The sequence below is a fragment of the Lissotriton vulgaris genome, chromosome 10, assembly GCF_964263255.1.
Source record: "Lissotriton vulgaris chromosome 10, aLisVul1.2, whole genome shotgun sequence".
Taxonomy (NCBI): domain Eukaryota; kingdom Metazoa; phylum Chordata; class Amphibia; order Caudata; family Salamandridae; genus Lissotriton; species Lissotriton vulgaris.
Genome location: NC_141698.1, coordinates 494,948,755 through 494,974,902, shown reverse-complemented (window position 1 = coordinate 494,974,902; position 26,148 = coordinate 494,948,755).

The following is a 26,148-nucleotide window of genomic DNA, read 5'->3' as shown; positions in this document are numbered from 1 at the left end:
TGATGTCAGCAAACTGGGGTTGTGTCTGTAAATGCACCACCCATATCCCAGACAATGCCAATACAGAACAAAACACAACACCACCTACCAGAGTGCAGGGGTACTGCTCACAAATTTCCAGATCCCATCTGACACCTGGGGATAATTCTAAGGTAAGGAATCTGTGGCAAGAAGTCTCTATCAGATGCCCTCTTACAACTTCCAAGAACACACAAAAGAGTATTGTTTTAAATGCCTTCTGAAAGTGAAAGATCTAAGAGCCAATTATACTAAATGGACAGTTCTTGTAGAGTGATGAGAACAACCTATCAGTTCAGAGTCAGTATGAAAGGCAGAACTTATTTCTACCTCTCAAGAACAAGCAACCTACAGCCAAGTCCTCAGAAGGCTTGACAAAGTGCCACACTCTGACAACAAAGTTATTGCAAGCTACTCCCCATCATAACTTCTATGTATTTGGTTTTTAAGACCATCCTCAAGCAATTGTTGTGTCTTGTGTAATAACTGTTTGGGCAACTAAGATAAGCAGATGCATAGATGGGCTGTCGTGCAACTTTTTGTTCTATTGACTTGGTCACATTATAGCTCAGCAGGTACGTCTCTACAATATGACTGTCTGACTGCCTATTGGAAAATCCTCAAACCAAGGACATGGTGGCTTGATATGGCAAGAGAATGAGCAAGACCCCAAGGTCAGAAAGCTGGAGTGCTGCTATCAAGGCAAGGTGAGAAGCTGACCACAGACTGAGAAAGGGCCCAATTACATCACAAGATCTACCTTTGTACATAGGTTCAATTTCTCTTGATGCCAGACCATCCACAAAAATAGCAGAAACTTTCACTGTAACACTGTTGTGCAGTGATTCAGATTCAGATTCAAAATCTTTATTCGAATTTCATCAAATCCGTAAAAGCAATCTCATATATACAATCCCAATAAAAAATGATTTTAATTTCCGAATTACATTTAAAATCAAAACAAATTACACATTGCTTAGCAGCTACAGTACAGAAATTATTTCAAGGGTTTTCCATCGTTTTACGTACATGAGTAATAACTCTCAAGAAAGTACTGGCGCGAAATATCAATTCATCAGTGTGCAGGGTAAGCAGCATCAGGTAGGACTGCTCCAGGGAAAGTGGTCTTTGCTTCTTAAAACATGGAACTAAAAACCATTTAATGTGTTTTAGATAAAATTTGCAGGAAAAGAAAAAATGTCGATCATTTTGTATGCTCACCCCATCACAAGGACAAAACTTGTCTATGGATTTTGTAGAAAAGTAACCTAGTGGGAAACATAATAAAAATCTAACAGTACCTGCCCTTAGACGGAACAAAAGTGATCTTTCCCAATTTGTCATCGGTAACGTAAGATACAATGGACTTGGTTGCCTATACAGATCTTTATTCACGTAGGCCTGGACGGTTGATTTGGTTAGCTCCCCTTCCAGTCTCTCTTTACTATAAAGTGCCTACAATGCAAACTTTGTGTCATTTTTGTCTATAGGCTCGATCTTGGTGGGGTCGGTAAAAAGATGGCCTTTACCCACGCTGCTCAATTTATTAAAAACTCCAGAGAGCCAATGGATTGTCATCCCTTTCTCACTGTTGAGACAATCTCTTATAATTTCATGGGTTAAAGTGGCCTATTTATTCCTCCAGATAGCCAGCCAAAACAAGGCCGGTCTGGTTGCTATAAAATCCGATATGTAGTGCAAGTTTAATTCACAATGACAGATATACTCTGAAGTAGAAATAGGGGCTCCAAGGATTTTCCTGCAAAAACGATTTTCCTCGGTTTGAATGCTGGGTGTTTTGCCCAGGCCCCATATCTCGGCCCCATATGTTGCTACCGGGGCACACTCCAATTTAAAAACTTTTTTAATTACTTTGGTGGCGCCTATTTCTTAGGCCGTGGGAGACTAAGAATAGAATTAATGGCTTTTGAGAACTTGCTCGTGGTGTGGGCCAAATGGTCACTCCACGAGCCGTTCACAGCAAAAACCATGCCTAAATAGGGAAATGTATTTGTGGAATATAGTTTGTCAGTTCCTACCGAAATAACACTAAGCTGTCTTTTCCTTGGCCCACAATACATAATAAAAAAATTTTTTACATTCACTTGAAGGTCTAAGTTATCCATATACTTTTGAAAGTTTTAACCAGGGTACGTAAGGCATTTGGTGTGAGGCCCATAAGGACCGCATCATCTGCATAAAGAAGTGTCGGTAACAATCCCCCTCGTTTTAGGGAGTTACTTAACCCATTAATATAAAGAATGAACAACAGGGGTGCTAAAACGCACCCCTGTCTAACTCCTCTTTCCACCTTTATGGCCCTGGAGATTTCCCCCACCATCCCCATCCTTACTTGGGCTTTTGTATCAGTGTGCAAATAGGCCAAAAAGTGTACAAGGGGCTCATCTAGGCCATAATTTAGAAGAATAGAATAGATTAATGATTAATTCCGGGGGTCTTTCTAGTGCCAAACTTAATTGTGAGTCTGATAGAAGTTGTGACGCTGACAAATCAACCTCGTTTGGCATACTATGCACGTCTGCGCAGACTTCTACTGTGGGTCCTGTCTCCTTAGCCTGTACTGGGGTTCTAGCTAACGCAAGAGGTCCCACAGATGATCGTTTGGCCAGTGCTAAATCTTGGGAAACTCTACGTTCCAAAAGGATAATACCTTGATCTATAGCTTCATTGGCCCTTATGATAAAGTTATCTAATGGGCCTATCAGCTGTGCTCCACCAGCGGCCGTTTTACTTCTGCTACCTCTTGTAGACATTGTGTGAAATAAATACAATAAATGTTCGCAAATCTTAGCTATTTTATATTAAATACAGTTATTTAAAAAAGCTAAACATACATACAAATTATGTCTGAGCAGAAGTAAAGAGGAGTAAAGAGGGGGGCCCGGTCCGGTCTTGATCGATCTTTAACAGGCTTAAACGGGCCCGCCCTTGGCCCGGGCTTAGCCAGGCTCGTCCCGCGCCACGGAAAATGGAAGTTGCTTAAGTGTGATGCGTTAGTGCCTGTGGGCGGGGCTTGCGCTCGAACGGGGACCAGTGTGCAATGTCGGGCAGGGAATCCTAGAACTTTGAGTCCCTGCGTGCGTTCAGCGCTAGCCTACTCTCTAACGCCCGTGATGCCCAAGCTGCAGCGTCAAGTACTGAAGGTCTTTACACCCGCAGCGGCACCCGCGAAGCGGGTGCGGCCAGATGTAAACGCCCCAGGTAAAGGCTTCTTTCTCTTGGTAATTCAACAGGGCTTCTCCTCCTCAATGCAGATTGTGCAAATGTGCATGAGCTGTGTGTCTGAGCTCAGACTGCATGTTCACATTTTTTAACCCTCTTCGTTCAGCTCGGCCTACCTGGACGACATAATCTTTTCAGCCGGACCTGGGAGGATCATCTATATCATTTGACAACCATCCTAACCGCCCTGGAAAAAGCTGGGTTACATGTCAATTCGAAGAAGTCCAAAGTCGCTTTCCACAGAGTGAAATACCTGGGATATATGTTGGGAGACGGGAAAATCGCACCACAGACCGAGAAAGTGAAGGCCATTGAGGAAACACCCTTCCCACACAATAAAAGAGCCTTTCTCAGCCTAATCGGCTACTACCGTCGATTTATCCCCAGGTTTGCGGAGCTGGCCGCCCCACTAACTTCTTTACTTCAGAAGGATGTCAGACCTAAAGAAATCCTACACCCATCAGGAGAGGCACAGAGAGTGGTTGAGGAGCTGAACCGGACAATCACGACACAACCCATCTTGATCTCGCCTGACTTCAACAAAACATTTCTCCTAGCAACGGACGCATCAGAGGCTGGCATAGGGGCAGTGTTGTCCCAAATAGGGGAGGATGGACTAGCACACCCGGTGCTTTACACCAGCCGTAAGTTGTTCCCCCGGGAAAGCAAGTACCCCACAATAGAGCGAGAGTGTCTTGCGATTAAATGGGCTATTGAGAAGTTGCAGTATTATTTAGAGGGAAAGCCATTCATCCTGTATACGGACCATGCCCCCTTGAAGTGGATGTATGCTAACCAGGGTCACAATCCCGGGTACTTAGGTGGGTCCTATCCCTTCAGCCATATGCGTTTACTGTATGGCACAAAAAGGGCTCAGAGAATGGGAACGCTGATCTCCTCTCCAGGGTCTTCCCTCTCCCCGATCGGGAGAAGCCAGTGGGGGTGGCATGTGACGGGGCGGGCAGCACACCCGAGGGTCCCGAAGCACTACAGGACTGGTCGTCCGCTGTGCCCCTCTCACCCATTTGTGTCCCCTTGCGGCAGCAGCCTGAACCTCATCAAAGCCCCGAATGGGAGCAGGACGATCAACACGCATGGAGCTGGAAAGAAGAAAAGGACACCAGCGCCTTTAACTGGGAACACCGACCGGACGAGACTCCTCCCCCTGTGATTGACGATCCGTCAAGAGAGGACGGAACCCGGAAGACGGCGAACGGTGTTTCCGAGGAGGCGAGGAGAGAGGAAAGCATTGTGAGATACATCGGAGGACGAAGGAGACGAGGAGACGAGTGACCGGCTGTTCCGTGGCAGTTCCAGCAAGCCCGGAGGCCAATGACACCATGAGTCGCCCCGCCACGTTCCCACGGGAGGAGCGTGGCTCCAACAGGAAGTACACTTGAACACCCGGTTTCCTTCACTCCTGGTCCCTTTGCGAGTCGAGCAAACAGGACGACTGTCCTAACCCTTGTGTTCAGTTTCTTTTGTTTTGGGGTCTGCTCCGACACAAGATACCATCCGGGAAGCGCGTTCCCCACCACTCTGCTGAGTTACGTTTGGGATTTAAAGGACCTGACCGGCTAGGCGCTGGATACCCTAAAGAATCCCAGAACCGATCCAGCGGCCTTCGCCAGAGAGAGAATCACCAGTCGACAGAGAAGAGTGTTCATGAAAATAAAGCCATCCTTAAAAAGCACACTTAAGGGCTCCGTGTCAGTTCCTCTTGTTCCACCTAGCATCACACGCCCCCGCAACACATGCACACACAGGCTGCATTGGCAGACCGGAGACATGTTTATAGGGCTACTTGAGTGGGTTGTACAAGGAGTGCTGCATGCCCACAAGTAGCATTAATTTACAGGCCCTGGGTATATGTAGTACCATGTTATTAAGGACTTGCATGTAAATTAAATGTGGAATTTGGGTTTAAGCTGATGTTACCATGTTTAAAGGAAAGAGCACAAGCACTTGGTCAGCAGTGGTAAAGTGGGCAGGGCCCTAAAGCCGGCAAAAATGAAGTCAACAAAAACATGAAGCTGGAAGGCAATTAGTAGGGGAAAAGCCAGGTCAAGGATGTGAGTTCCACATATTTCTTATTGAATGCCAAAATAATAGCACAGAAAACGTACAAACAGTTTTACCCTTAACTTACCACAGAGAACTCCAACTCCGCGCCAATACAGTCTCTTAGTTGACAGATTTTTGCCCCAGTGTTAAAATGGAGAGCAAATCAAAAGTCATCAACTTATAACAGTTTAAAGTTTAGTCAATGATGAGAGGGTTGGTAAGTTTTATACATTTTTATTTCTCATTAGGATTAGTAATAATTTTGGTCTTTTATTCAGATTACTCAGATATATCCAGTTACAGAAATATCAAGAAGAAATTTGGTTAGAGGCAGCATGAAAAATAACAGCGTGTTCAATAAAGGAAATAGTTCCTATCCTAATCTAAATGACCTAACCTAATCTAGCATGAAACTCATAAAAAGTTCCTTTTGGAAATGAGCAAAGATTCGGAGCATCAGTAAATAGTTGCAAAAGAGAGAGAGCTCCTCATTAAGAGTAGCCGAGTTCCCTGACAATTGCAGTAGCAACCGTAATGTAAATGTAAATGTTTTTGTACTTGTTTCCCGGCGCTTGTACCAATATCGCAAGGGAACCCTGTCTGGCTTTCCCTGTGAAGTGTCCACTCCTGGACACCCCCATGGTGCAGACCAGGCATCCCTCGCGTTGTGGGGGCCGTTGTGAAGACTATTGCCCAGAGTTGCAGCGTGGGACCCATGATCAGAATAGGCACTGAGGCGAGAATATCCGGTCAGGGGAATTAATGAGCCCGAGACCCGCCGAGGTGGGAATCGAACCCTGGTCCCTGGCCAGAGCTCTGCATCGAGGTCTGCCTGCTCTAACCATTGAGCCACACTTCTCCACAATCCAAGTAAAATCACAGCAGTAGCTATGATTTAACATAACGAAGTAAGTCTCCTCACAAAGAGTAAGGAAACAAAGAAAAATCACTGTTAACAGTAGCTCATGGTAATTCAAGCAAGCACAATGAAGTGCTAAGGGACATACCAGGGTAGGAGTGCATAGAAAGCATGCATTAATCGATGAATTATTGGATTGCATAGAATAGCATAGAATTGCCCTCTCTACATATGATATAAAAGCATAGACATATGTTGCAAAAACAGGTGCTTGAGTCATCTTGAACTAATGAAGAAGGCTCTTCCGATGGTCCTTCCCCTCTCCTGTCTGTTCCCATGGAAAGCATGCGAGTTAACGTAAAGTTATCTGAAAACTGCTAAAGCTTTACACTGTAGACACATTTGCTGAAGGTTCCCACAAGAACCCTCAGTAAGCCTATTCTAGTAGTTGTTCATCCTCCCACTGTACAAATGACTAGTCTAATAAATGAAACATCTATTTGCAATGTCCGGGTTAGATTAGGAGAAATGTTTTCCACAAACAAGCATTAATTCTACAAAACATTTTATTTATTATTCACACATAGCAGTTGACTCGTTTTAATACGATGAAATCATATTGTGTGAGGAAATAAATAAATAAATGTAATTGAAGCAGCACATTTTCTGGCAATGACACATATTACAGTTAAACCCTGGATTAAATCAGTCGTTCTAAAAGGCATTTTTTTAAAGGGAATTAGAAGGAAAGAGAAGAGAGGAAAGGAAAGGAAAGGAAATAAATATGAGGCCTAGTCAGTGGGCACAATGCAAATAGGAGCTTTCTGTGACTAATAAGCTGCACGTTTGTGTTTACATATTTAAGAAATGCACATTCTCTACTACGCTGTTGTCATGATACATTTTTATGTTTGTGTAAGGGTAATATTGTTTCTAATTTTTTGAATTTATCACCAGAATCAAAGGAAAGAGCACTTTAGCACTGGTCAACAGTGGTAAAGTGCACAGAGTCCTATAACCAGCACAAATGAAGTCAGCAAAAGCAGGAGGCTGGAAGGCAACAAGTTGGGGGAAAACCACGTAAAGGGTGTCAGGTCCAACAATGACTTATTGAATGCCTAAAATCGTGAATAACACAAAATCACTTTTCATTCGTAAGCCAACTCTATTGGCATTGGCAGTACTTGTTTACCTGCACAGGCCTAGGTCCACATATCGGCAAATTGCGTCTACTTTAAAACAGGCTGAAACAAACACAAAAGATCACAAGTCCCTTAATACCCTCAAAAGCGCAGCCATCTCCAGCGGCATGAGAAGCGCTACAGCCAACTGCTCTCACCCCACATGCCAGGGAGTTCAGGCACACTCCCTTCATGCAACCCTTTCACCTCCTCCCTTGTGGAACATCTAACTACAGTCTTTATTGATCTTGGTGGGAAGAACAAACCAAAAAAATGAATGTGTCCTTGTGTAATGTAACGGGTGCTCATGTAAAGCGCTCCGAAACCTTCAGCGCGAAATTGCGCTATATAAAACTGCAACAACAAAAAAAGAGGAGCTGGTGAACCCACGGAGGGATAGTACCTCAGCTTGTGTTTGGGACAAGTACAAAGTACATATCTGACATGATTCTTAAATAGGATATTCTTCTTGTGCTTCACTGTGATAAGTGTCTCTTGCACTTTCAAAATACTCCACCTCATTTGTGCCGTGAGCATGTTTCCTCCATGCTGCCACATGGCAACCAGCTGATGGCTTGAGTGCACTGCCCCATGCCTGCAACTTTACTTACATTTCTTTGAACAAAGGGGCTGTGTTCCAAGCTTGGCCATAAGCACGCCACAGCTCAAAGATGTATATTGTATCTTCTACAGAAAGCACCAATTGTGAACATGTATTGCATTTTCCAACCCGAAAATATTGATGCAGCTACAATGAGCTTTCAAACCAAGGTGAACAGTATGACTGAGAAACAGTTTGGTTCCTGTAAATCAGTAACATGGCCAAAAAAATGCTCAGGGTTTTCAGTTTTCTAAGACATTGGCCAGGCAAATCCACTGTCTCCCGACATCCCAGAAAACATCCCATCTCATCCGTGGGTCCTTGACAGCACAGATTTCAGTTGTATTCAAGATGGGAAACACTTCCTAGTTCTCAGTGATGGTTCCTACACATGCCCTTAGGTGGAAGTGGCATCTATTATGTAGGCAGAGGAGGTTAAGTCAAAGTGGAGACACTTCTGCCTATTCATAGATTATTCATAGATCTAGAGCCAAGACGTGCCCACTATCTCAAATCACTCACAACTCAGAATCTCAGGGTCACCCCTCAATGACCACAAGCCAACGCCAAGTTTGAAAGAGTGATAGTATACAAGTGCAAACCTTTTTACCTCTTCTACCCTTTTGCTATCCTTCCCAATCCAAATAACTGACTTACATATCCACCACTCAAATTACTTTCATATTTCACTATACTAGTTCATCACTAACACTGTATGGGTTCCAGAGTAGCATGCTACTCGCCGAAAAAAGCACTTAAACCTCCCATCAGGGGTAGCATGTGCTATATAAATGCAAACCCTTTTCCCTTCTCTATCCCTGCACTATCCTTCTCAATCCAAATAACTGACAAACATATCCACCACTCAAATTTCTTTCCTATTTTCACTATACTAATTTACCACTAATACTTTCTAGGTCCGAAGCAGCGTGCTTCTTGCCGAAAAAGCGATTTGATGCCTTGGCAGGGCGAGTAAGCGCTATATAAATGCAATTACAATACGATACAATAGTACTCTGAACAAGGTAACTTCCATTGCCAATGCTTCTGCACATTGTTCCGAATGGGCAATTCACTCCTCCCTGAGGGAGCACCGGAACGTACTTCACATACCCACTGGACTTCCTCCCATCCAGCTGTGCTCCAGGACGGTGACTAACCCATATCACATCACCTCACCTTGGTTCTTTCTCCTACGGATCATAAGCAGGGACAGCTCAAGAATTTTGGGGGCTCCAGTTAAAACCGCTTTAAATTTATGATCATATTTCAGCTCCTCTATGCTGCCATTGGCTAGGTCACTATCCAAATTCTAAAGTTGTTACATCTAATATTCCGGGATGATATCGTGTGTTTTCAGTATTGTGACACAGCAGCAGGTCACGGATATTAATGCAAATATTGGTGACACCCTCCCATTTCTCATATGTGAGGTCTTGTTTTGATCTCAAAGAAACATTTTCATGGATGTTGCGTGAAACACAAACTCAACATTTTTCTGCAAAATGTCTGTAATAGACTCTCACACATCACTCACATTAAAAATACATTAAAGAGAAACAGTATTCAAAACCATCTTTTGAAGAATTATTCAAGGTCATCTGGAAAAGAACACAGCTGGCACTATCAGGGGCCTCTAAAGCCCACTTTGCTGATGCCTTAAAATGGCTCTGGTCATAAGGCCGGCCTGTTATGCCACTGCAACAGCAGTGGCCACACAAGTACCACCCATGGTGCGGCCGCCACTGATACCAACACAGAAGATTAAGTGCTAGGGAAAGACATGCATTCTGGGAGCAAGTGCAAACTCTACTTTAAACCTCAGCCCAGGCCTGTCTCAGGTATCAAATACATTCTTGTGACAGCCAGATGAGGCAAGGACCCAACAAATGAAGCTGTAGAATCTGGAATACATTAGAGTGGGAAACATCGTTTACAACGCACGTGCTACCGCACGTGTGATTACAACAAATGTTTTACAACGCAAAATCCATTACAATGCATGTCATTACATCGCATAATCCATTACAACGCATTCCCCAAAGTAACGCCCCGGCGGAGTTAGAATAGTAATTGCGTTGTAATAGATTATGCGTTGTAACGAAATGCATTATAACGACATGCGTTGTAATGGATTTTGCGAGGTAAAAAATTCCTTGGAATGACACACGTTGTAACGCGTGCGTTGTAAAGTGTCATATTCCCTGAGGTAAACATCCTTTATACCAACTGCGTTACAACGCATGTCATTACTCCACATGTTTTACTCCGCAGAAACTTTTACAACGCAGGGCTTTACATTGCAAGCCATTACGACGCATTACCCATTACAACGCCCCGGTGGAGTTAGAATAGTAAAGTGCGTTCTAATGGACATTGCGTTGTAATGACTTGCGGTGTAAAGCCATGTTGTAAAATTTGTTGCGGAGTAAAAATGTGGGGTAATGGCACGTGTTGTAGATGTGAGCGGAGTAAAGGGTCATATCCCTCCCCTGATGTAGAACTTTAGACTGGCTTGTGGCAGCCGCCGGATTTATGCACTCATCTTTTGCCAAAGCCAGTGATATCTTCATATTTGTAATTGCCTTTCAACAGTCACTTTGGGTCACAAAACCCATAGTCTTCATTGATCTGAGAGTTTTCGAGCTCTCTGTGATTGTGAGCCACCAGGTGACGTGACAGATAGTCTACTGAATTAAGCAAAATACTTTGGGTAGCATTCCTGGGTTTGTGGGTATATCTGTTAGAGTAACAACATTTTAAAGAAAAAATGCTTCTTGGACACTCATTTGCTCAAATGCATAAGGTATTTCATAACTTTTACTACATAGGAGTGTGACATCGTATGTCATTTGTGGTAATGGTTTTTAAGAATTTACAATCCATATTAAATATGAATTGCATAACACCGTCAACATGTTTCAACAATAATGAACTTATCCACAGCCTAATACCCAAGTATTATATCCTAAGCTTTATAAATGGTGATATCAGTAAGATAACTGCTGTTTGCAGTAGTGATGGCATTGTGTGAAATATGGGTGTAAAGACTGATAGTGCTTTAGCTGTCCAACTGTGGGTGCATTAGGCCTAAGTTACCAGTACGAGTAGTAGCACTGGCATCTGGTTGTGTGACTTCAATAAAGTATCAAAGTAAGCAGTCCTGAAAAGGGTGGAAGTTCTGGTGGCGGGGCCAGTGTATGAAAGCACCTATGAAAGGGTCAAATTGACACTAACAACCATACAGTCTCTAAAATGGCTGTCTGATTGGTTGAAGACATCGATGTATGGTGGCACCTGGTGACGGGTTAAATGGGGTACAGGTTTTAGGCTTTGAGAACGTCTATTGCATATAAACAAATGAGAGTCTGAGAAGCATTTAATAATTTCAAATAATATTCCTTTTACAACTGTACCCACAATCTCAGGAGTGCTACCCTATGTATTTGATTTACTGCATATTCGGTTTGGTTCACCCTCTGGCTACAGCAGGTCAACCAACATGTTTAGTAGCCTCCATAGCAGCAGGCTACAATGGTGTATCAATCACCGTCACTCAAAATATCGGCTATATTAGCAATGGATAAACATTATTGGATATGAAACTATAATCGCATTTATGCTTTATATTTTATAATAAAGAGCTTGGCCTATGTGACACGACACACTGGTATTTCTGGTGCTGAATAGCCCACTTTCAAATCCAGGCGAGAGGTTATTGACAAGTCCCACAAAAACAGTACAATCGGTTTGTGATCGGATATGGCTTTGAAGGTCTAGCCATAAAAGTACAGATGAAAATGATTGCAGCCCCATTTATAAACAAGTGCTTCTTTCTCGATTTGTGAATACAGTTTCTTAGTGTCAATCAGTGCTACGTTGGAAGTCCTGGGTTCTAGACCCAAGGTCTGTAGGGGTTGGGTTCCCAACCCATGGGTGCAATGACTTAGATCAGTGCAACATCACTAAGGAGGAAGACCAGTTTAACTGCAGCCTCACATAACATACTGAGCATTCCCGTGACGGTGGTGTTTGTGTTTTCTGGGTTACTAACAGTCCCATAAAGTATTCAGGGACACAGTGGTAATTCAAGCCCAATGTCGTTCTCAGAATAGCACACTCAAGCACAGTACTAAGAATGACACAGTATATTTTAAAGTGTTTAGTTCAACAATCTTATTCTGTTGCTTAGTACATGAATAATAACCACACAGAATATAATTAATATAATTAAAACAATACAGCATGTTGCTCGCAGTGAGAATAAAATGAACAGTTGTAAAATGTTTTAGAATGTTCGCAGCATCCTACCACCCTAACGCTACTTCTAAGCGCTACACTATGAGAGCATGGAATAGATAACTTGCCGCTACAGCTTCTTGGGGCACTGTGCACTGCATACCAGTTCACAGTGGATCAGCGATGTTGATCAGACGGCATCTGGGAAGAGAGTGTGTCCTGCGAAGAAAAACACGCTAACAGCTGGGCTCAGCTCCTCTCCTCACTAAATCGTGACTTGGCATGACATTGGATATTCTGGTAGTCTGGTGGGACCTCTCGTGATAACCTGGTGCAATGAAATCCCCTCCTCAGTGGTCAATTCCTGAGGTTTATATAGGATATTGACCACTGACATTTAGACGAAATTGCAAAATTAAGGGGGGAATTTCCAAAAACCAAGAGGCAATCAGTCCAAACCAGTGAGATGAATATACTTTAACTCGAACCACGTTTACCTTTCAGATCTACCTTGAGATGTGGATATCGAGGAGCTTGGATCAGATTTATGTCACCTCACAATAGAACGAATCAATATTTAGGTGAAAATGACATTTTCACAAGTTCCACGAAAGATAATAACATGCTGACTGTGGACGCCACTTACTAGCAGGTTTTCCTGCCTGCTTCATCTTGCTTGCATCACTCTTGCTGGTGGCCCTTACTTACCTTTACTAAAATATTGTAGTAGGCTACAGATAAATGCAGCTAGAAGACTGTTTTAATTGAAAGTGGATTTCCCTCTCAATCTGTATTTATGTACTATAAACTGTATCTGGAATATTTATATTAGTTTATCAGTTGAATTAGCCACCAGAATGTAGTGGAGAGTCTGATGCACTATTTTCACTTCTGCTAAACTGTCTAGCATTGCTATTGCCCAAGTCCTGTTTCACAGAATTAGCCCTAGCCGACCTGGCATGTTTCTTAGAAAGTGCTTCAACTGTCTTCTTTTTGAAATGTGTCTCAGAATAAGAACCTTTATATTCTCCCCCATTGGTCTTCAAACTGTGGGGCGCGCCCCCCTGGGGGGGGGGGGGGGGGCGCCGCATCCCTTCAAGGGAGGGGCACGCACTTCACACCACACTGTTGCTTCTAGGTGCGAGAACTGCCTCTCAGCCCGGGCTGCTGCAGCTGCTGGGGGCTCGGCTGACGTTGTCAAGAGTCACAGGTCTTTAAAGGCCAGAGGCAGGCACGACGATTTCGGAGGGGGGGGGGGGGGGGGGGGGCTAATTCTCATGGTCACGGATATGCAGGGGCTCTAAAGGCTGGAAAACAACAAAGCCTCATTAACGTGTAAATGGTCTTTAAAAGACCTGTGAAGTACTTGTGCGGCTGCCAGCTCCAAAACTGTCTGTGTGTGCCCAGGAAGCTGCCTCAGCCCGGGCTGACACACACAATGGGTGGGGGGGAGGCATGCTGAAGCCTTTTGAGCCCATGGGTGTTGTGCACCTGGTAAACCATGGGGCTTATTTACAAGCCCCTTGCGCCACTTTGCGTCACTTTTAACATGGAAAAAGTGACGCAAAAATGGCGCAAGGGGCTTGTAAATCTGCCCTCATGTGCATATATACATACCTTTGTAAACTGATTAAAGAGGCTGTTTGTTTTCTGGTTCCAGTACCCCCTGTGCCCCCACTCTGCCTATTCCTTACATTTTACATTTTACTGCCTTAATGTGAGAATGCATTTCATGAAAAGGAATATAAAGAAGGATTACCAAAATAAAAATGCCAGCCATGTGCTGTTTAACCCGTTAACCGCGGCGGTAATTCCTCACTGGGGAGGTAGTGCTGCAGTCGGCCATTGGCCGACAGCAGCAGGGAAAGGGTTAAAGAGCCTGCAAAGGCCTTGTCTTGACACTAAATAGGGTTATAAATAAAACAGTATATATTCCTTTGTAATGTGACGTTTCAATCTTTGTTCCCTTTAATTATAAGTCATAGATCATTCAGGCAGCCTTAGAACACAATTAAAAATGCTTTCAAAGTATTTTTGCTGTTCCAAGTCTGCACCGATCAGTGCTGAAAATAGGCTCTAGGGGACAGCTTACTTTTGTACCTTCTGGGACATCAATATAATGAGCTGCCAACCCTAATCACAAGACTGGATGTTTATTGCAGGATGAGCACAATATTTATTTCCCCCACCCTCGATCCCTGGACCTTGCCATAAAAGCAATAGTTTAACTTGTATCTGAAACCCTATGCCTAGCCTCAATAACATGCTGAGTAACTTCAACTGTGTCTGTGGATGCACCCAACATTCAGACAACTCACTCCTCATTCTCGTCCTTCACTTTCACACTCACCCTACACTCACTGGGATCACAATGTACTCACACTGATCACTATGCACTGAACCCACCCTCTCACCCTGTACTAACAGTGACCACACTGCACTTATGCCACTCACCATGAACTTACACCGTTCTCCCTCCACTTACCCTGCGGTCACTTGAGCACACCGCACACTCTGCACTCACAGTGATCACTCTGCACTCACAATACTTTTGCGTTGTTTACCCTGGTCCTCACCCTGCAGTCACACGAGTTCACCCTGTACCTCACTCTGCATTCACACGAGCACACTACTCACCCTGCTCATGCAACACTTCACTCACCTGTCCCTCTAACGTGTGCGATCAGTGTTAGAGCCAGCCCTGGCTGGGAATCTTTGTCCCCCACCCCAAAGTTCTGTCTAGTTGCGCTCCATGTTGCTTCCCACATCGGAAGTAAGTTTCACTGTAAGGAGTTTACAACTGTTACACCCTTCCTGTAGATTCCATTCTCTGGTAGGTAAGAGTGAAGAGCTTTTTGTATTATTTTTTTTAAGCCTCGCTCCTTTCCCCTATGTCCCAATACTAGTGAGAACATTGGATATTTCAAGGAGGAGTGGATTTGGCATTAATGCCATAGGTGCTGCCTTTGGTTCTGGGGACCCAGGTTCGAGTCCTGGGTTTGGCTCAACACCGTGTGATCCTGGGTAAAATCACTTAATTTACCAATGACTTACGAAAAATGAATTTGACCTTGATTAAAGTCACTGGTGCTTGTTTAACATGTTCCAATCCCTAGAGCTGAGTCCACAAGTCAAATATAACAAATATTGTGAAGTGTGCCTACCATCTGTTCTCGCTTTTTTCGTAGAACAAATTTAAATTTTTTCTTGTGCAGCTATTTCTGAAGCTTTGGAAGGCGATCTTCTTTATAAGCCAACTCTGCTAACAAAATTACTCTTGATGCTACTAGAGAATAAAGATGTATATATCCTCTTGAATCACTTATATCACATGTGTAAGATGTAAATGTCCCCTAGGCCTTCTTGGAAAACTGTGGCTGGCCTCCTACTGACATGGCAACACCTGGCCATACTCCACATAATCATGGATTTTTTAATTGCGTCAGAAAGCATGTTTTGTGGAACTTCTTTTTCTGATATCTTGTTTAGGGGCAAGGATGTGGCACAATAGCTGGAGCTAATGACTGTAGAGCTGGGAAACAAGGTTCGATTCTTGATGTCTGCTCAACATCCTGTGATTCTGGGCAAATCACTTAATCTCCCTGTACTTACAAAAAAATGAATGTGTGCTTGTGTAATGTAAAAGATGCTCCTGTAAAGCACTCCAATACCTTTAGGTCATGTTCACCCTATATGAAAGTACAAAAATATATTGCAAAATGTTTTGAGCGCTCCTGTTTCCAGGCACTGCTCAAGACTGGAAGTGGAGCACAACCTAAGGATGGCAGAAGCAAGAATACATCCACACATTGTCTCTGTGGAGAAAAACAAGCACTCCCACACCTGTGTTTTGGGAGTGTTTTTGCTAATCTATCCTAAATTGTTATGTGAAAAATAAAGCACCAATGTAATTTTTTGTGCTAATTTGTTTCTTGGAGACTTTTCATTTTAACTTTAGAAGAAGCACATGCACTACAAAAACTTCAGTTTGCTAAACACTCTTACTTTATTTAATATTATTTGCCCTACACAACCTGGGCTCTGCAGGAGGGAATGGCCATCAATGATGCAGAGTACCAGCTTCCAGAACTTTTTTGTCAGGTGGTAGTGGCGGTGGGGGGGCTCGACGTGTAAAAAAGTTTAGATGGGGGCTTGGCCGACTAAAGTTTGAAGACCTCTGCAGTATACACTAACCACATTCTCACTTTTCTGCTTGCTACATTCGTTTTTTCTTTAGTAATCAGTCCGACACCCTCTTTCTGTTCATTTATCAGCGGGTCCTGAATGGTAACAGCGGTTATCAGAATACTGACACTGTTCAGTTTTCTTTATCTTATTGTGGTCCCTCAAATTGTAACCACCCTGCTGGACTCCTGGGCTACCGAAGATCCTAGCCATTTTATTTCTCTCACCCTCTGTTTCTTTTTAGCTCCAGTTGCAGATTTCTCCTTAGCGGGACCCACAATCTTGCCCTTAGCTTTAAGATATGGTTTGACGTCTCATTTACGAAAGGTATCAGGAGCTACAGGTCTATACATTTCAGCTATTTTTGGTAATTCCCATTCTAGATCCTTAAAAGGAAATGCTGCAAGCCTCTGCCGTGTGGCCAGAGCGGACAGTTCTCCACCAATGTTACTTAAGATGGTTGAGGAAAAAGTAATAAGAAACCTCACTAATGTCATACTTAAATTCAGAGCTGGTGTAGCTCCATGATCATTCTGTACTTGTTGCAATATACCATATGAAGCGCTAATGAGGGTGTACCACGCGTGATAGTGTAAATACGTGCAAATATCTTTCCCTGTTATTGCACTCCTTTTATCCCATCGCAAAAGGGAAAACACATAGGCAAAATGATATGCTTGTCTTGGGGTGCTGTGTGAGAGTAAGTATCTTCCAACTGGTTGGTCTTGCGAGCTATCTAGAATGCAATTTCACCCCTCTTTGTGGAAATCTTTCCCTTGAAGTGTTTCTTGTCTGTGGAGCTATTGCCTGTACAGCAACCTGTCCCTGTACTACAGGTCCTACTGGAACATGTCTAGCATTCATGGATCATAGTACATTTTGTATACATTTCCCATATGCAAAGACTGTATAATTTTAGACTCCTGTGAGGTCAGCCTGCATGACGGTCCGTCTGATGTTCTGTTACAGTCACTTGATGATCATTCATAGCATGCGTAGGACGTGGAAGAGGGAGGCGCTCACTGCTATCATGTTGAGCTTTTAAGAGCTCTGCAAAGGGTTTTAAGTATTCAGAAATGATTGGCGCACAACAGGTAGCGGTAAAAATAGTAAGGTGCAAAAATAAGAACGGTGCTACTTGGTATGGGGGGAACCCAAAAAAAACCCTGAAAAATAATGGGCCAGGGCCCACTCCATAAATGATACACTCAAAGTCCAGAGCACACGTATAGAGTTAATTGAGAAGTAATGTCACAACTAAGAGAACAAGATTGACACTTGATAATTAGTCTTTTGCTGGTTTTATATGTGATAGTAGTCCCCCTTCAAGAGGACATCCAAAGAGAAAACCAGCCGACACGTGTTTTGTCAGACGGGTAGTTACTGCGACTCTTCAGAGCTGAAAAGGTCTCAAGGGAGCTGTATCGGGGAGTCAGTGATAATTCCAACCCGGTCCTAATCGGGGAATTAAGTTTGCGAAAGGCCAACTTGAGACCAATGCATAGAGAGTGTTGAAACGTGAAATTATTTCAAGATATGATGGGCGAGTTCTGCCATCAAAAACTCCAAGACTAAATGCTGAAAAGCAGTGAGGAGTCAAGAGCACTAGCTGTAGCTACCCGTCTGACGAAACACGTGTCGGCTGGTTTTCTCTTTGGATCTCCTCTTGAAGGGGGACTACTATCACATATAAAACCAAAAAGACTAATTATCAAGTATCGATCTTGTTCTCTCAATTAACTCTATACGTGTGCTATGGACTTTGAGTGTATAATGTTGAGCTTTTAGACCAGGTTGACCCAACATTTCTTGAGTGATCAGTCGGTGTTGGTCCTAGCTTCAATGGGCACTAGGTGGAGTTCCATTGGAGGCTTTCTTACTGAAGAATATTACTTCCATGTTCTCTTTATCGAGTTTTTGGCGCTTGGTTCGCATCTAGTCAGCTACCATGGTCATGAAGTTAGTGAAGTTGGTCCTGGTGGTGGCTGCCTTGACTGTCAGGGAGAGAATGAGTTGGGTGGTGTCAGCGTTGGGGATGATGGTGATGCCTTGAGATCTGACGATGTTGGTGAGTGGCATCACGTAAATGTTGAACAGGGTGATGTGGAGGGACGAGGCCTGGGGGCTCGGCAGATCAGGCTTTGTTTCCAAAGTGAAGATGGGCAATCTGACCCTTTATGTTCTTCCAGTAAGGAAGGAGCAGATCTGATGAGAGTGTTGTGGGAGACCATGTAGAAAGCTGCAGAGAACGTGTTGAAAGCTGCAGAAAGATCAAGCAGGATGAGGGAAGTTGATTCTTCTTGTCCAGATAGGTTCGGATGTCGTTGGTGGTTGCAATGAGAATATGAAAAGTAAATGTGGTCTTTTATGAATTCGCTCTTTTCTTTTTGAAGTATTAAACCAGATTCTGTCAGACATTGCATCTTATTTCCCAAGTATTATTGTGTTCAGCAAGGGGGGAACCTTAGATAAGTATGTTATTATTTAGATTTATTATGCATATTCTCTCAATACATTCTGCAAAACCTCTGCAGCCGATGACAAGTGGAAGCACAGCCTTTTTTACCGGCTCAACCCAACATAGATTGATAAGGTTGTAATGTAGTACTTGCCTTACGAGTACCAAATGATAGTAGGCTGCATTTAAATTGAACATTTAGAAGCATTTAGCACCACTGAGGTCCACCAAAATTTCATCAATTGCAGGAGTGATGTGGTGCTCTCTCTTAATGGCAGCATTTAGTAGTTTCATATCAATACATATGCATACAGAGTCGAACTGTTGAAGGTTTGTGGTTACCACTACGTGCGACATCCAGGTTATGGGACAGTCACTTTCTCTATGACAGAAAGCTTCTCCATCCTCTGCAGTACAACCTCCATTGAAATGGTGTTCTTTTGTGCTGTGGGACACCAGTTGTACACAATTGTTGATGTGTTGCATAATGGGGTTTGATTTCAATGTATCTAAATTAGAAAAGAAACACCTGCTAGACTTTTTGGACTTCTTTAAAATCCTGTGTGTTCACAATACAGGTAAAGATATGAGGACAAGATATTCCACCATTACACAACTCATCCAGTTGTCAGAGTCACATTAAGTGGGAAATAGTTGGCCTTGATAGAGGTGGTTCCATGCAAGATGTTTGATTCAAATGTCCAGGCTAGAAGCTGTGATACAAGCTCCCCATATGCATATATGCATGTTTTCATCTAATTTGGCCCAACTTGGGTCAAGTTTCAACAGCACAAATTGCTGTTTGTCCATAACCTTTACACCAAGACTATTGGTACACTGACAGTACTTGTAACTGTATTTCATATTTAGGTTGTGGTAAAATCTCTATGGATAACCCATCAATGAAGGATATCGAGAAGACTTCTTCTACCTTATCTTCTCACTTGAATTTGCAAGGGAGCTGCCTCCACAAGCAGAGTGTGGGCAGAGTTGTTGTTACTGTAAAATAGTCTGCATGGATGTTGTGGAGGCCGGGGTGCATTACATTTGGGCATTTGTGTAGTAAAGTACTCTTTTTTGCATGGTTACCCCCCACTTTTTGCTGGATATCTGATGCACTTTGACCGAGTGTGCCTTGGGTCTGTGCCAATCAGGTTCCCAGGGCCTGTGTTCTTTCCCAGAACTTTACTCGTTTCCACAATTTACACACCTCTGGCCCACATGTAAGTATCTTGGAAATGTTCCCACTGGCACCAAGGGCCTTGTGACCAGAGAGGTTTTCTAAGGGCTGCAGCATGTATTGTGCCATCCTCGGAGACCCAAAAGACACACAATTGATGGACAGAATGCAGAACAAATCAAAACATTCACCCCCAGTCAAGAGATCTGGGTTAACTCCATCATTATTTTGCTCACCATGCCACCCCAGTTTAGACCTGGCCATATGCAAATCAGTCTTGACCCTGTACCTCATGGGAACAGTCCAGCCCGAACTGCCAAGTCAGGTCTTCCCTGGACCGGAAAAAAGCATCCTAGGACCGGTTTCGGGGTTTCACCCCTCATCAGCCAGGATAGCTTGATTACAGTGGCACAGTGAGCCCGGGACCCACGTCTGGGCATCCCAGCGCACATAGGGCGAGGAAGCAAAAGACACACAATTGATGGACAGAATGCAGAACAAATCCAAACATTCACCCCCAGTCAAGAGATCTGGGTTAAATCCATCATTCTTTTGCTCACCATGCCACCCCAGTTAAGACCTGGCCATATGCAAATCAGTCTTAACCCTGTGCCTCATGGGAACAGTCCAGCCCGAACTGCCATACCAGGGCCTCCCTGGAGCGGAAACAAGCATCCTATGATCGGTCTCGGGGTTTCATCCCTCATCAGCCAGGATAGCTTGATTTCAGTGACCCCTTACCTAACACATATACACTGCATTTGCAGACTGTGTATTTTGGTTCAGATAAAACTTTAAAGTCAACATGGCACACTGTGTGCCATGTCTCCCTACCACTGCCTGTAGCGTAGGTAATTCACCCCTCTAGCATGCCTCAAAGCCCTAAGGCAGGGTGCACTGTATCACAGGTGAGGGCATAGCCTCATGAGCAATATGCCCCTACAATGTCTAAGTCCATTCTTAGACATTGTAAGTCAAAGTCAAAGTCAAATAGGCTTTATTTCGACATAAAAATATCTTAAAAAGCGTACATACATGATAAATTCATTTAAAATATTACTAGGTTAAAAACATAAAAAGCCCTTAATATACTAAGACTCGACGTTGTTTCTGCAATTTCTGAAGGGGAAGTTATTTAAATTAGCTAAAAAAGAAATAGGCCAGAAACAGACCATATATTAAAATCATAATAAAACAATTTGCCTAAGTCTTTTTGACCGTATTCGCCATGCCCAACCTAGGTACTTCGAGGTGGCGCATGCGAAGAATGAACGAGTATCTGTAAGTAAAATTCGTAGTGCCACATTACAATGTCTGGTGCCCAAGGTGAGGCACATTGGTTTTATCCATTTCACGCGAGGAACCTTATAGGCAGGGCACTCGAATAACAGATGGGGGACAGATTCACGACGCTGAGGGCAAAATGGGCACCATGGCGCAGTCTGATATGGAATTTTCCAGTGGCATGTGAGCTCCATAACTGGGAGAAGACCTATTCTAAATTTAAAATACAGGGACCTATCCCATGGGGCAGTAATAATGTCCAGGTACAATTCTCTGATGGGGACATCTTTAAACTCCAAGAAATTTCTGGTGGACTTACAGGTCGTTGAGAAAGAGTTTCTTTTACTTGCCACCCATGACCAATAGAGTTGTTTTAGCATAGATTTAGGCGGGGCTGACTGTTGGTGCCATGCTTCTTCCAGCCCCAGATTGGCAAGTAGAGCCTTAATGTCCCTTAGCCATTTTATTTTTGCCCAACCAGTGGAATTAATTATCTCCCGTAGGCCATCCGCATAGCTTGAGAGCTCTGGCACTCTCCAGATGCGGGCCCACAGTAGCAGGGGGCGTAATTTTGCTTGATCTTCAATCGCCCGGCAGCCCATGTCCAATTGCAAGGGTAGAATAGGGACAGAAGGGCCGAGAGACATTAGGCTTCTCAGGAAGGCGTTCTCGGCTCGAGTTAGCTCTTTCATGTTTGACATCCCCCAGAGCTCTGCCCCATAAAGTGCTGCACTCACTCCTCTGGCGGAGTAAATGTCCATTACTGCCGCTATTGGTCTTGTAGATGCTGCTCTCTGCTCTTTCAACAGGGCCCCAGTCACTCTTTTTAGGCTCAGCAACATTTTAGTCAAATGGCAGTCCCATTTCATAGAATCCACCAAGCGGATGCCCAGATAGTCAAACATCTTGGTTCTTTCTAGTGCAACAGGCCCCAATGTTGGAGGGGGGCCGGGCTTTTGTGGGGGGTTCAAAATAAGATACTTAGTTTTGTCTGTATTGATACAGAGACCTCTCTGCTTGCAGAAGTTGTCAAATCCGGAAAGATGCTGCTGGAGGCCCATTGGAGATTTTGACAAAATTAAAGTATCGTCAGCAAAGAGCAAGGTAGGGATTAAGCGACCTGCCAGACGGGGCGCATCTGCTGGTATCTGGGTCAAGAAGTCCACCACCCCATTTACATATAGGGAGAATAGGGTTGGGGCAAGTACGCAGCCTTGCCGTACACCTCTATTCACCTCTATTCTTGGGGTCTTTTGACCATTTGGCCCCCAACGTATTTGGGCGTAGTTATTTTCGTGGAACCTCATGATCAGATGGAGCAAGTAGGGTGGCATACCGAGGTCACACAGCACCTTCCACAAGTTGTTTCTAGGCACCAAATCAAAGGCCGTCCGGAGGTCGATGAAGGCCAGATATAAGGTACCCTTCCCAATCGTGACGACCTTCCAGTAGATCATGAGTAGCCTTAGCGATTGTTCTATTGTCCCTGTACCGGCTCTGAACCCAGCCTGGAAGTCCGAGAGTATCTTATTCTCGTCTGCCCACTGCTGGACCCTAGATAAGAGGACCTTACCCGCCACTTTTTGGGAACAATCTATTAAGCTAATCGGTCTATAATTAGCTGGGTCATCTCTTGAGCCTTTCTTGTGCAGGGGGACCACCTCGGCTGCCATCCAGGAAGCAGGGAGGGGGGCGCCTGCCATAGCTGCGTTCAGTAGCGATGCAATCAGCGTACCCCATTCGCTTATGTCCATGCGGAGAAGGTCCCCAGGTAGGCCATCAGGTCCAGCTGCATTGCGGGGTACCAGGGATTTTATGGCAGTTTCAGCCTCTTTCCTGGAAAATAAGCTCTCCTCATAGCTGCCATCACCTTGAAGGATCTGAGGTAGTGGGAAGTCCATCGCTTCTACAGCAGGTGCAGTGTACAGATTTGAGAAGTGTGAGTGCCACAGATCTTCGGTTATATTGCATGTAATGACGGTGTCCAAAGGTCTGTGTTTCTTTCGTAACAAGTCCCAAAAGCCTTTTGCATTTTTTTCTGCACTAGCTGCACGAAGCTCCTGCCAGAAGGCATCTTCCCAGTCTCTCCTGGCTGCCTTTATTACAGATTTGTAGGACTTGCGTTTAGCAGCTATTGTTAGTGCATCACCACTCTTTACTGCCATGATTAGAGCTCTCTTTCCAGCACGGCACTCCGATGAATACCAGCCTGATTTGCCCTGTCGCTTATCATGGTTTTTGTTTCCCTTAGAGTTTAGTTTAACCATGAACAAGTCCCCTATCAATGTCGAAACCTCTCTAAACATAGCTGAAATCTTGTGCGGGCTGGGGGGATGACTTTCCAAAATTTCAGAAGCTGCGGTGATAACGGCTCTGATGCAGGATAGTTTTTCTTCATCAATAGCCACTTTGTCCCATTTTAGACGTCTGAGGCAATTTGAGGGGACCACCCCCCCCAATGACCTCTGTTCAGATGCGTCAGGAGCTCCAAGAAATGATCCGCTGTCCCTCCACCAATATATTAGGGATAATGAGAGTGTGTTGTGATCACTTTCCAAGGAAGGCAGAACTATCATATCCTCCATGTAGGCCCACAAAGAAAAGTTTAAAAGGATGTAGTCTATCCTAGATGAATGACCCACCCTATTATACGTGTGTGCCCCCTCTAGGTCTGACCGTGTTCTCCCGTTGGCTGCTCTCAAGCCAAACTCTAGTGTGAGGGAATTCAATTGGACGATTTTGGGTGTCCATCTTTTGACAATTGGAAGATCGAGGGACGGAACGCCTCTCCTCGAATCTTCGTCATGCAGGTCCAAGGATTCATCGGCCATCAAAGGCTCGAATGTGCAGTTAAAATCCCCCATCACCAAAATTAGTGAGTCTCCACGACACTCCCCCAAGGCTGCTTCTAGAGCCAGGAGGGTTGGTGACGAGGCCCTCCCTGAAGCCCCTCGTGTGTAAATATTAAAAATCTCCAGCTTCTCAACTTTGTTTGGGCATTTTGCAGTGAGCCACATCAAATCTGGTGATTTTTGGGGATGATGGTGCACTCGCCATCCTAATGATATGTCGACCCAGACTAAGAGACCTCCAAATGGACGCCCTCTTCCTGATACTGGGATACCTGCCGGGACAGAGAAGGTAGCATATCCTACTCTGTGCCTTGGTTCCACACACCACGTTTCTTGGAATGCGCAGACTGCGTGGGGCTCTGTAAGCGCCACCCAATCCGGGGCATCCAACTTATTATTTAAGCCTGCCACATTCCAGCTGATAGCCTTCAGGGTAGGGCGAATCGGTGACCCAGCACATCCAGCATCCCTACTCGGGGCCCCCGAGTTTTCTATTCCTTCCATGGACTCAGTGAACTCAGTCCGACAGCCTGAGGGAGAGGGGGTGGGCGGGATGGGCGTGGGCTGGGACGCAGGGGGGGTAACTAATATCGAGGAGACCCTCTCAGCTGTGCATGATACATTAACCTTAGGTGGAGGGGCATTTAATACAACTTGATCGCCAAGTCACCAACCCCATCCCTGGGGAGGAGCCGCTTGGGTCGGCGTCCATGCCCTTGCTCTAACATCCAGGGTTGGATAGTGGGGGTACCATGCACCTCTACCCCCATCCGGCAACATCTTCTTAAACCCAGGTAACGGGAGAGGACGATAGAAGTACCCCAGGTCCCTAGTTTGTATGTCGCAAAAGTTGTGTAGCGACTGCTGACTGCAGATCATACCTGCTGCTCTAGGATCGCTGAAATTAATCAGCACACAGTCCCCAGTTAAATCCTTGCGTCTATTGCCAATCCACCCCACACGACGGACATGGGCTATTCTGCCGTCAATATGCCGTGGGAGGGGTCTATTTGCTCTAAGCCAGGAGAGGGTCTTGTGTTTGAGGTCAGAGTACAACTCACAAGAACCCTCTTCAAGCTCCGGGACCCCCGTGAGGATCACCACATACGGTTGACACCCAGGGGGGAGGCTAGCATTAGGTGTGCTTGTTTTTGCCCTGCCTAATGATAATTTAGCGGGAGATTTAGCTAAAGATTTAGGCGCAGCCTGACTGCCAGAAATGGGAATAGATGGAATTACATTTCCATTCGGCGTGGTTGGCGCATTTTCAGCTACTTTAGAGGTTGACGCTGTAGGCTCTGGATTGGGAGCAAAGTTAACCTTGGGGGCCTTCGGTGCTTGAGTATTGGATTTTTTCCTTAGGGGGCCCAAACTGGGTCTAAGGTTAGAGGTTTGTGGAGCGGGGCTGATTCCTATATTAGATTGTAGTGTCTGTGGGGCCTCCCCAAGTACAGGCGCTATTTGACGAGACATTGGCTCCGAGGGTACTAGTGTTACTGCACCACTCCTTGACCCTCCATTGTCTTCTCCCTGCATCTTGGAGTGAAATTTAACCAATGACTTCACAGCGTAGAAATTATCCAACATTGATTGCTCAAGGGTGGCTAATTTTCGTGTGAGACAATCGATCTTATCTGCAAGGGGCATCACCATAGACCTGATTAGGCTCTCAACGTCTAGGGGTGGGGTGGCAGTGTCAGTGTGCACAGCCTGAGGAATAGGGGTGGTGCTAAGAGACGCTGACGGGCCTGATGTGCCTAGCGGGCAAACAGGACCCTTGGGTAGTGTGACTCTAGTGTGGGTGTTAGTAGTTTTTGGGTGTAGAATGTGATTTGAAGGGATACCCCCTTTGGTCACATTGTGCCTACTTACTTTGCTGTATGGTTTTAGAGAACCCCCCCTGCGAGGGCTAACAGGGCGCTTTCTTTTCCTGGGTGCAGCAAGTCCTGGTGCTGATTTCCCTGGTGGAGTAGTTACTAAAGCC